At 36.5% G+C, this 10361-nt stretch overlaps 1 protein-coding gene across 4 annotated transcripts in view; it reads left to right on the plus strand.

Annotated features, from left to right (window-relative positions):
* Positions 1 to 10361, plus strand: part of LOC116840384 (protein N-terminal asparagine amidohydrolase) — a 119824-nt gene that overhangs the window by 68257 nt on the left and 41206 nt on the right. The window contains exon 1 of one of the 4 annotated variants that reach the window (XM_032807005.1): positions 1351 to 4108. The exons of 1 other annotated variant lie outside the window; for it this stretch is intronic. The gene's annotated coding sequence lies outside the window, so the exon portion shown is untranslated. Of the gene's footprint in view, positions 1 to 1350; positions 4109 to 4140; positions 4494 to 10361 lie in introns of those variants that run through there. 2 more of the 4 variants (XM_032807007.1, XM_032807009.1) reach the window with 2 other exon arrangements.

The following is a 10361-nucleotide window of genomic DNA, read 5'->3' on the forward strand; positions in this document are numbered from 1 at the left end:
ACTGTCTTCTGAACGGTGGATTTAGAAATAAAATTGCGATTAGGATATGCAGCATTGAATGTGTAGATCAGTTACTTCTTCGTATGATCTAATATGGTTTCTAAATTTTTGATAAAGAAACAGCATTATTTTTTCTTTTTCGGTCAATATTTTCGAAAAAGAAATTTGAAATTGTAATTGGAAAAAGAAGGAGAAAAGACAGAGTGAGATACGAGAGAGCGCGACTCGTTTTTTAAAATACAAAGATCGAGAAGCGTTATCGTGATGCGCGGATATGCGCGAGTTTCGACTGAGTACGTGTGATATTACGTAGTGAATGAATAATCGCGTTTGATGAGAGCGAATGAACAACTAAGCCGGTCATATCGTCTAGCTCGAGACACGAAAAACAAAGTTATTCTTGTTTTTTTCCTGTGTTTATGTTTTTTAGGCTCCCAGCCTAGTTGTTCATTCGCTCGCATCGAACGCGGTTATTCATTCACGACGTAATATCACACGTACTCAGTCAAAACTCGCGCATACCCGCAATTCACGATAACGCTTCTCGATCTTTGTATTTTAAAAACGAGTCGTGCTCTCTTGCATCTTACTCTTTGTCTTTTCCCTTTCTTTTTCCAACTACAATTTCAAATTTCTTTTTTAAAAATGTTAACCGATAAAGAAAAGATAATGCTGTTTCTTTATCGAAAATTTGGAGACCATATTAGGTTATACAAAGAAGTAACTAATCTACACATTCAATGCTGCATATCCTGATCGCAATTTTATTTCTAAATCCACTGTTCAGAAGACAGTGATACGTTTTTACGAAACAGAAACAGTTAAAGACCAAAATCCTTTCAAGCCTCATAACTCTAAATATGCCTAATAAAAAAATACTTTATTATAGGTTTTTGGAAAGCCCTTAAAATAAGCTACAAGAATATGTAATAAAAAGTGGGGGCTCCAATTAAAAAAATTCAATTTGACCTTTGTATGATCTTCGTCCTCCACTCAAAGTCAAATTTTTAGCTATTATTAGGTACATTTTATTAAGCCCTACAACTTTGCTACTTACATATTTTTCGCTACAGTTGATCCTTTTCGAGATATTTGACCGTTTCCGGACTTTTTGCCAACCCTGTATAACCAACTTCAAAAAGGAGACTTTTCGGCTTGTATGTACACGGGAAAAAAATTTGCTAATATATGGACAACTAAAAATATTAACTGCAGGAGCAAATTTTCTTGCTTTTATAGCAAAGTTATTTAGTTGTGATAGCTAATATATTAGCAAATCTTTTAGCTATCACAACTAAATAACTTTGCTATGAAAGCAAGAAAATTTGCTTCTGCAGTTAATAATTTTAATTGTTCATATATTAGAAAATCTTTTTTTTCCGTATATGTATGTTTATTTCTATGCTCCCTTATTAAGCATTGGAGATGTTGAGATGAAACTTTCCGTTCTTGTTCAGTTTGTTAGCTGCGTGATTTTTAGATTATCCGGATTTAACCTGTGGAAATTGGGTCCATTATTTCCTTAAGAACAACTAGAGATACAAGACGTAACTGACGTGTCTTTAACCGACTTCAAGAAGAAGAACCGTTTTAATAGAAAATCAAATTCTTAGTCAATAAAAAGCACAATAAAGAACATTTTTAGCAAACAATAAACCACCTTCGAAAACTCTTAAAAACCAAAGTATCGCGCGAGTTTTACGTAGTTTGTAGTGGGGGGAGGAACTTTCTGTTTAGTTTGACGAGTTCTACCCGCACACAACGGGTGTGCCGTGAATAGTCAGACTTTGTATAAACTTGAAACAAGTAACGTTTATTTGAGTGCAATATGCAATTTTCTGTATGTGGGATTGTAAGTAGGAATAATGGTTCAAACTTATTTCATACTTTTAATGTTTTCGAGGTGGTTTATTTTTTTTTATTGATTATAATATCGTGCATAGAGCTGTCGTGTGCTTTTTAATCGGTTTTACACACATGTATCGCCAAGTCGAATATTCCCAAGAAGACCGACATTGTAAATTAGTATGTAAAGTAGTGCACACGGTTATTACTGCAGTTTTCCTACTATTACCATAATATACCACATGAATTATTTATCACGTTCGTAATGTAAAATTCTGATTCATGTTTTTTTGCACAATACGATTATGCCACGCTCCTTTCGCATAGCATGTGTTAGCTATATCTCACTCGGGTTTAACACTTCTTAAATAGATTCTCGTTTTACATTATCAAGAGCGAGAACGTCACAGCGTGACGTGTGTCACAGCCGTTTTAATCAGGGACTGCACAAAAACATTAAACTTCTCGATTAGTTTTGAAATAACAAGTTTTTGTATTTGCATCTTTTGTTCCAAGAGAACAGTTATAAAAGAAGGTCAGTTTTACTAAAATTGTTATTCGTGAAATTTTGAATAGGAAACTTTTGTTTTCTCGGGAGTAGACAAAAGTTACAGATAAACAGATGAACTTGTATTTTACTTTGGAAAAGTAAAAGATGATTAAGCAGGTTTCCCGTTAATATTATACCAGGTTTATGCTTGCGACGAAACAATGACCCTTTAAACAGGTAAATATATAACTCAGGCAGTAACGTAACGTGATTTTCATTTTTCAATTTTTGGTCAGTCATTACGACAATTATTCTTCCATAATCATGTAATAATGACGTAAAAATGACAGGAATAAGTCATAGTCCATAGACGTCATAGTGAAACGTGAAAATGTCATGTCACATTAATCTTATTAGTTAGTCTGCAAATTGATGTTGTTATTACATTATAATATTCACACATCTTAAACGTCAGTTACTATCAGGTACACAATATCTAGGATCGGTAATCATACCATTTATCAACGTAATTAATGTTTGCTTATGTCTTCAAATTTCTTGTTATTTCTTGTTCGTAAGATAAACTCGAGATATAAAGAATTGTAACCTGCTTTATTCCGCTATGTCTATCAACTCAACGCGGAAAGGAAATAAGGTTTGACTTAAAAGTCAAAAGTTCATAAATGATTTTGATTTTTAAGAGTTAATGGTTTTATTCACAATCACTAGTTTCAATTATGGACAACGAATGGCGTCTTCTGCGCGCATTTCATTCGCGGTGATCTGCAATTCATCGGCTACTACCTCACGAGCTAACAACATTCTCACGATGTGAGACGCGAGAGTGAGAGAGAGAGAGAGAGAGAGAGAGAGAGTGCGAGTAAAGAAGAAGAAAAATAGAAATAGAAAATCGTATGGAACGGAGCGATTTCGATTCCTAAGCCCACCCGACGGTCCTCGACACAGCCGAACATATTATTTTCTCGTTCGCGGTGGCCCGATATCCGATCGGCATCATCGGCCCGGCCCCGATTGGTGCCGCTTGGATTTTAACCCGTCCCACAGCTCGGCTGCGCGTCCACACGGCCGTCCAATCGCCGCGCCGGCTGATAAGGGAGGCCATAACTAGCGTGATTTGTTAATCAGTCGGCCGGCGACTGAATGAAAATCGCCGCCACGGACGGACTTAGTCGCCGCTCGGCTAGATCCTCGATCGGCTCTGTCTCGCGAGTTCATCCGCCCGTCCGGCGAGACGTCATGGACCGGAAGTGACCGCGCGCTCTCGATCACCAGGACCTCTGGACGACTCGAGCGTTCGTTCTTTTTGTCTTTTTTTGTAATTTCTTTCGATTTTTCTTCCGTGAAGAGAGGCGTCCACACGCTTATCGCGTTACGATAGCGCGGTGAAAACTTGGGGCGCAGATCGAAGGATCCGGTCCGGTTAAGCTCCGGACAATTGGCGAGGATCAGTAACAGAGAGCGTGATCGTCGCAATAAATCGATCAGAACGAGTCCACGTCGCGTTTTGATTTGCAACGCTTGTGCAATCTGACCGAGAGTATTGTTTAGTGGATTCGCGCGACGGATCGCGAGGGAATTTCCAGTGGTATATATCTTGTGACTTGGAAGAGGGTCGTGTCGAGGGGACTGACAGTAGTGAAACGGGAGGTCGTGAAAATATCCTTCGTGGTGAAGTGCTTGTGCCATCCCCTGTAGCAATATATATACGGATACCTGTCTCGCGGGAGTTCGGATAAGAAGATATAACATCACGTAAGGGGCTGAATGACAGAGAGAGAAAGAGAGAGAGAGAGAGAGAGAGAGAGAGAGAAATATCAAGCAATAATATAAAATATTTGTCAAATAAGGATATGTATGAATAATAATTGTGTTGCACAAATTTATACGATTTCATGAAGCAACGATATCTACAGATAAATACTTAATCGGAATTAAAGGCAACGGATGATATGGACGATACTTTATGTAAACAATTTTATCTTATTGAGATATGACAAATCAGAAGTGCGTAAGCCGCTGTGGAAACCGAGAATCGTGCGCGAATCAGTCAAACGCGAGCACAATCATAATCATGAGGATCGAGAGTTTCGAGGACTCGACAATTTTGTGCGACAAGAACTGCAAATTTGGATCAATGGTTGCGAATTTGAATCGAGAGACGTATCTGTGTAACACGCCGATCGCTCTTCGTGTCGCATTCTGTGGCACTTTGCGAAACGCAATTGTTGTTTACGTCTTGTAGTTCCTCGAGTCGGAATGTTGATCCTACTTTCGATCTCAATATTCCATTTAATCTCTATTTTAATACACTGAAGCCTGTATCAACCTCTTTTGATTCTATATAATCTACCAGCTTTGCTGAGAGGTCCTCTTTGGGACCTACAAGTGGCATTTTGTGCATTTTCTGTCCATTTAAAGGCGCTAAGCAAACTTTCAGTCTTTATGTGTATTACACATACACTATTCCTTCAGAATATACAGATGTTAGAAAGCTCAGAGGAGCAAAGTAGGACTAGAATTTTGAGTTGGGAGGTCTCTTCCAGGAGCAAAACTAAAGATAGATTTCTAATATATCTAGATATTTAATTAGATTTCTAACTTCTTGTACAGCACGTTTACATTCTACGATATGACTTCTCAATCACACACTGTTGCCCTTGTTGTTTATAAATTTAAGATAATATACTTCTCGATAAATTTGAGATAACTTATCGCTATTTAACCGCTCGAAATTTGGTATTTTTAATGCATATCACGCGATGAAAATTATTTTAACTGGAGATATCTGTCAAAACCGACGCAAAAGTGGAAATAATGACACTTAACATTTACTTTAGAAATTTAAGATAGTTACATTGAGTGCCGTACTATTCATGCCACTTTATTCATATATTCGTTTATAGAGATGTAAAGATAACAAAAATGCATATATTTATATGTATTTCAAGAGTATTACTATAAAAATTATAAACTTATGGAATTACGAATTATAAAAGAGTTATGAATACACGCTATATTTAGAGAAAAAATAATCAACAATTTCAAAATTTATACTGAATTTATACTGAATATTAATTTATGTCTGAATATTATAGTTTATAATTAATATCATAGTAATTTAATATCACTTTAATATCATAATAGTTACCAATGTAGAAAATATAAAAAATCAAAGTAAACGTAGACTACGTTAATCTCAAGGATCAAGTATAAGAAGCGCCAACTTTAATTGCAAATATCTCAGCTCTCGAATAGCCAATCTTTTTTTAGTCGCACGAGCAGTTAGATAATATTTACGTATGCAGTGCGGATTCCATCAAATTTTTGCGAAACTCGTTTCACGATACAATTATCTTAAAAATTAACAAACAAATTGCAGACGACGAAGAGTGAGGAGCGAAGTTTCGTACACAAACGTCATCTTGCGGCGCATTAGTTATTGACACGATATCCTCGGAATATCGCGGAAAATCTCGAGCGGTTTTTCCTGAATAACACAAACGGACTCCATCGATGTGCGCGAATGTCATAATGTCGGTCCCGCGCAAATTCTAGCTGCGTCAGCAGAGTCGCGACTACCACGTGACGCGAACGTACCGAGATGACTGCTTCTCGTTTGCCTCATTATTAGACGAACTAATCCCGTGTTGTAAATAATTACACGTAAGCAGTTTCTCCTGCCGCGGCTATTACGATGACGAGAGTTTCGCAATGCGCCGCATAATAACTCGACTAGTTTTCACGTCTACTTAATATGTCACTTTTCATTTAAACATATGTTCGAGGTCGCGTCTGGACGATGTTTGGCCGACGCGGTGATCCATTTCACGAAAATATTATTATTAAAAAAAAAGAAACATTTAAAGAAATATAATCTTATTATTAGAGGACATTCTCTTATACAGGGTGCCCTAGAACAACCTTCGAAGCTTTCGTGGAGGCATAGTACGGATTGAGATGAACATAAAAGTTCTATACCGTTTTGCGATATTCGCAATAATTCTCGAGATATTAATTAAAGAAGGTTTGTGAATCACGCGAGATATGGTAGATGAGCTGTAGTGGCGACATTTGCCATCGTATGCTTGTACATTAGGTTAAACTGAAAAAAAAAGTCTTCTACCATTTTTCTAATAACTTCATAGATTTTTAATTATTAATTAAAAAAGATTGGCAGATGATCGCTCGCGTTAATATATTAATATTATTTAATTAATAATTCCTAATCTAATTGATAATTAACATAGTTCCCGTATAATCCGTTAAAGATGTTAGTGACTGACATCTGTTTGACTATGTAAATGAACCGAATATGTATATATACACACACATACACAACCCAGACAGTACAAATGTCCAAAATCGAGTCATAAGACGTCTTTAGGACATTTTTAAAACAATACTTTACCCCTTGTTCACAAACCTGCTTTAATTCTTAAGCCGTAAGAAATTGACCAACCACAGTTGATTATTTTTAAAATAATCGACTGTGATTAGTCAATTTATTACGGCTTAAAGATTAAAGCAAGATTGTGGACAAGGGGTTATAAACTTGTCTTAAAGATGTCTTCAAGATATTTTAAAAACGTCTTATGACCCGATTTTGGATATTGCTGTTTGGAACACTAGATATGTACGCGTGCACACACATTAATATGAAGCTATCTTACTAGGCCGCGTTGCGGCTCAAGCGCTTCTCCTTTTACCATTCAGCGCGTGCTTTTTCATAATTTTTTACAATTAATTTCTCGACTATTACTGCGAATATCGTAAATCGGTATAGGACTTTTGTATTCATCTCAACCCGTTCTACGTTCCCACGAAAAATACGGAGGAGAGTCTGGGACAATTTAAAGAATAAACTCTTCTGGAATTTCGAGAATTTTGCTAAGAGGATGAAATTATATCTTTTGGATAACCTGCGATCAGAACTGCACGGTCAGGATTTGCTGAACATGTCGGTCTCCTAAAATAAGAATCTTGTAATGCGAGACTATTCGGGAATTGAGTTTTCACGAGCGGTGTGTGAATGAAGAAAGAAAGTTATGTCTTTTCAAAGAGAAAAGTTAGATTTATTTCAGACTTTTCGATCCATAGAGAAAGCTTTCTGAGATAACCCATATAAAACGGTATTTTTCTTCAGATTTTTCCTTTCTCAGATCTTACATCTTCACGAGAAGATCACATTGTCATTTCGTGACTTTTTATTTCAAATTAGTCTTATAGTGCTCAACTTTCTCATAACTCTCTGATATTGTTTGTCACGTAAATGAAGTTTGCAATAATAACACGTCTCTAGAAGCAGAAAAGCGTGACGTTACGGTTCGATGTTGACGGAGAGAACTCATCAGTGCGCTCTTTACGCGCAAATAATGCATAGATTTTGAAGAATTCTAATTACGCCGTCGTCGCTCTCGAAGTAAGATTTCGGTCACGCGGCGCACGTCACTTCGCGGAAGGAATTGCAACGCGAAATTGCTCGCGCAGCCGCGCGAGCTACGAGGCAACTTATGCATCGCATGTCGCGCGCCGTATAATTAAGCCGCGATATTTCCACCGAATACAAAACATGCAATTATCTCATCTGGATTACGGCCGTGCTCTTTAATACCGAAACCTTACGTACATTGTGCGGCGGCTTGAGATGCGCCAGAGCCGCTGCAATTTTTCGTTTCTCCGTTTCTGGAGCGCCAAGAGCGGAAAGACGCTCATGTATGTAATTATAGATGAATCAATTGTCTGATTGACTTTTAATTTGGCACAAATATTCCTGACAAGATTATCTTAAGAAAATTGTTCATAATTTATAATTGTGTTGAAGAAAATTAGTGATTTTTAATGTTTTCTATGATGCTTTAAGCTGACGTGACTTCTTAAGGGGTTACAGAACTTTGGCAGGAGTAAATTTAGACTTGTGTGAACTTGGCACACCATATTTAAAAATGTGACATTTTTTTTAGAGTTCTGATACTCTCTTAAAAAGTTCTAGAGCTCTATGCAACAATTTTAAATAGTTCCGGTCATTAAATACAAAAAAAATAGACTTTTAAAAAAAGGTGCGCTAAGTTCACGCAGCGCACCTAATCAGTAAAATCAACTATTTCTTTAGAATTCCGGTTTGTTTTACAATAGTTCTAGAGTTCTATATCATATATAACAATAGTTCTACTAATTAAAAGCGAAAAGTCGATTTGCGAAGACCTAATTCACAAAATGTGAAATACCGACAACAAAATAAGAGAGATTAACACTATTTCGCGAATTCTGCATATTTGAAAATATTTTCAACATTCACTTGTAATCAGGGAATGAAAATATAAAGAGTTTTATGCGATAGCAGAAATAATTTCTTCATAAAAAATTATAAAGTGTTCGAGGTCGCGTAACTTTAGCAGCAGGAGGGGTGCGCCAGCCGCACTTTGAGAGTTCCATTGGTTTAAAAATATTTTTAACGTTCACTTATGATCAGAAAACGAATGTCCAAAGAGTTCTGCGCGACAGCAGTAATAATTTATTTATAAAAAATCATATAGTATTCGAGGTCGCGTACATTTACGAGCAGGTGGGGTGCGCTACATGCGCTTTGAGAGTTCTGTCGGTTTAAAAATATTTTCAACGTTCACTTGTAATCAGGGAATGAAAGTATAAAGAGTTCTGCGCGATTGCGGTAATAAATTATTTATAAAAAATTATATAGTGTCCGAGGTCGCGTAAATGTACCAGCAGCTGGGGTGCGCTAGCCGCAGTTTAAGAGTTCCATTGGTTTAAAAATATTTTTGACATTCAATTATGATCAAGGAATGAACATCTGAAAAGTTCTGTGCCATAGCTGTAATAATTTATTAATAAAAAATTATACAGTGACCCAAGCCGCGTAACTGTAACAACAGGTGGGGTGTGCCAGCGGCACTTTGACAGTTCTGTCGGCTTAAAAATATTTTCAATGTTCACTTGTGATGAAGGAATGAATAGTCAAAGAGCTCTTTGCGATTGCGGTAAAAACAATTTATTTAAAAAAAATTATTATATTGTTCACGAAGTCGTAACAGTGGTTGTAAGGTACGCTACCCACACTTTGAGAGTTCTGTTTGTTTAAAAATATTTTTAACATTTTTTTTGTTTTTTTCTTTTGTTTTTTGTTTCTTGTTTTTTTTTGTTTTTGTTTTTTTTTCAATTATTATTTTCAATGTTTTAATTCTATTGTTTTATATAAATGAGGATATGGGGAATGATTTTAAAATTGGAATGGAAATGAAATGTAAAGGAATTCGTTTACGTGATAAATTGTCGTATTCGTACCACTTCAAACTTGTGTATACAATTCCTGTGTAGTGTCCTTTAACGGCGGTATGCTTTATGTACCTAATCGCCCCAACTAAATTATAAAATTGGCCCCCAACTTCAATGCGTTTACTTGTTGCATTAAGCTTCATGTCATTTAGGGGCACTTTTGTATAATTATTATCCGTCAAAATGCTCATGTCGATAAGAATATGAGCGTGTGAGGAGAAACGTCCCCTCCATGCGCCTTCTGATAGACGGAGGATGCAAGCATGTTTTCGAGGCACCATAAATTATTACAGCTATGGCACAGAACTTTTCGGATGTTCATTCCTTGATCATAATTGAATGTCAAAAATATTTTCAAACCATCAGAACTCTCAAACTGCGGCTAACGCACCCCAGCTGCTGGTACATTTACGCGATCTCGGACACTATATAATTTTTTATAAATAATTTATTACCGCAATCGCGCAGAACTCTTTATATTTTAATTCCCTGATTACAAGTGAACGTTGAAAATATTTTTAAACCGACAGAACTCTCAAAGCGCAGGTAGCGCACCTCACCTGCTCGTAAATGTACGCGACCTCGAATACTATATGATTTTTTATAAATAAATTATTACAGCTGTCGCGCAGAACTCTTTGGACATTCGTTTTCTGATCATAAGTGAACGTTAAAAATATTTTTAAACCAATGGAACTCTCAAAGTGCGGCTGGC

This window comes from Odontomachus brunneus, unplaced genomic scaffold, assembly GCF_010583005.1.
Source record: "Odontomachus brunneus isolate Ranch 3 - 2012 unplaced genomic scaffold, Obru_v1 Obru_scaffold_009, whole genome shotgun sequence".
Classification (NCBI taxonomy): Eukaryota; Metazoa; Arthropoda; class Insecta; order Hymenoptera; family Formicidae; genus Odontomachus; species Odontomachus brunneus.